The following is a 2,715-nucleotide window of genomic DNA, read 5'->3' on the forward strand; positions in this document are numbered from 1 at the left end:
GAGGTGGTTGGTTGTATTTGATGTCCTCAACATTTCATATTAGTGTTTCCTAACTGAATTTCAAGACTTACTGAAAAATTACCAGGAGTGGCTTAGACCCTTTCTTCCTTCTCTTATATTTGTCTGTCAAAGGTCCTGGCAGATACTGAGACAGTCTTTTGGCTCTGGTGCTCTTTCCCAAGTAGAAAAACATTTTCCTTCTTTTTCTTTGTTTTTCCTTCCCTTCTCATTTCCCTTTTCTTTTCTTTCTTTGTTTTTCTGTCTTGATTTCCTTCTTTTTTTCTCAGACCTTAACTATATGCCTGTTTGTTACACATGTTGTAAATGTGCTAACTCACTGCATAGTCACACAGTCTTAATTACACCCCTACTTAATAGATGAGACAATAAAGCTTGGAGATATTCAGAACTTTACTCCAGGTCATATGGTTACAGAGTAGGGGATAGTTTGATAGGAGTCTCTTTATCTTGGTAGCCAAGGAAGTCTCTATTTCTTAGGAGAGCCAAGTTTGCATCACCTCTTCATACAGACTAGAGGCCAGTGGTGTGGCTCAAGTGGTAGAGCATCATAAACTATGGGCAAAAAAGCATGAACCTTGACATCAAGTTTTGGTTTCAATAAAATAAAACTTCCTCTGTGTATAGATGAGGCTCTGTTATCTCTGTCAGAAAAATCCTAAATAAGGTAAGATTATTATACTTTTGAAATTTTATCCAACAAAATATTAATCAAAAAAATAATCTTCCTTTATTTAGGCTTGTTGGGGGCCGAGTAATGCCATGCCTAATAACTTTCTGCTCAGGCTTGTAGTAAGGATAAAACACGTGGATCTCTTTGTCCTGTCCATCTTGTATACTGATGGGCTCCCTCACCCAATATAAGGAGGAGGGATTTAGGGAATAAAGGAAGAGACAGATCTTCCTGCCTTGATGAAGCTGCGTGGCGTCTCTGTTCGTGCTCCGGGGTAAGAAGGCTGGGTGCGGGAGGACATTGGGCCCCTTCCTCTCCTGGCTTGGCCTGGTTGGGGTGTGCTTTTCCCCATCTCCCTACTAGTAGAGGGGGACCGGGGATGAAGGACCCCAACATACTGGCGCCCAACGTGGGGCACGAAAGTGGCACAAAAGAGGCATGAAAGGGCACGAGAGTGCTTAAAAAGAAAAACCAAAAACTTCTCCCAAACCTAAGACTAAAAAAAAGACTGAAAAACCAGAGAAACCTGAAAAAACCCATAGAGAAGGCAACCCCCCCCCAAAAAAAGCTGCAGCTAAAAACTTTTAACAGATTTTTCCCAGTGACCTCAAAGTGCAGGTCACTTCGGGTATGGTTGGGAGGAACCTTGCGGGAGTCTCTGGCCAGAGCAGTATAAGGGCGAGGATGTTTTGAAATAGGACCAGATGGGTTCAGACCGGATCGAACGATATTTTAGAATAGAACCGAATGGGTTCATACTGGAACGACCGCGAATGTGTGTGTGAAAGGAGTTTTGATTTAAAAAAAAAAAAGCCGAAATAACGGGTTCAGATGTTTCTAAGATCCGAATGGTTAGAGTTATAAAAGATTTACTTAAAGCTAATGGTACTGCAGTAAAAGAAGCCACGGTTGAGGCTTATGTGGCTATGATAGCAAAAGTAAGTCCTTGGTTTTTAAAGGAAGGACTTCTTAATGTGCCACAGTGGGATTTACATAACTTAGATTTGGAGAAAGCATTGAAACAGGGAGACCTCCCCCGAGGAACATTTCTTATGTGGCAACTAATTCGGGAATGCTTACTTTCGCCCAAAGAAACAGCTTAAGAACAGGTGAAAAGAAGCGCAGAGACACTTGGAAAACTACTTGAGAAAGAAAGATTTAAGTGGTAGTGATTTAGAAAGCCTGTGCTCAGGTTCAGAATAGTTGAAAACAGGTTAAAGCTTTTTAGGGTCCCTGGCAAAATATAGAGACAACGCCCCTGAGTCAGCTTGAAGAAGTTACAGAAAATGGATCTTCGCCCATAACCCCCTTAAAATGAAGGGACCAGAGTCATTTTTGAACAGTAGTTTAAAGCGAAGGGACCAGAGTCATTTTTGAACAGTAGTTTAAAGCAAAAAGGGGGAGATTGGAAGATTCCCAAGGATAGACTTGCTATGGCCCTTTTTAAACTTTCTAACTCTTGATGCTGAAAGACGTTCTGCAGGAGATAGACATTTTAATCCTTCTAGAAGTCATAAACCTTTAGTATTGTGGAAAGATATTCTCTCTGGAAACTGGAAAGGACCAGACCCTGTCCTCATGTGGGGGCGAGGAAGTGTTTGTGTTTTTCCACAGTATGCTGACAGTCCCATTTGGGTGCCAAAGAGACTGATATGTCAGAAGGTGGAGACTGCTTGGAAGCTCGTCGGTCAAGATGAAGACTCTTCTACGAGTGCGGTTCCCCAAATGAATCCATGCGGCAATGACGACCCTATCAACATCGCTGAGGACCACGCTGCTGGGACCTGAACAGCCTTGGCCACTTCTTCTAACCAATACTTCTTCAGTATTTCTAATTCTTCTATTGCTTTGCTATAGTTTGCTTGTGTGGTAGTCTTTGTTTTTCTATTGGTTTCAATCTCTATTAATAATGTTGTTTTCTTAATGTTGTTAATAATGTTGATGTTGGAATGCATCCCTGTTTTCTCTGGCTATTGTAGTCAGAGCCCCTCAGTATATACCAGTGCCTGTACAGGTGGAGGAGA

Source organism: Megascapheus bottae, chromosome 6 (assembly GCF_031878675.1).
Source record: "Megascapheus bottae isolate mThoBot1 chromosome 6, mThoBot2.hap1, whole genome shotgun sequence".
Lineage (NCBI taxonomy): Eukaryota > Metazoa > Chordata > Mammalia > Rodentia > Geomyidae > Megascapheus > Megascapheus bottae.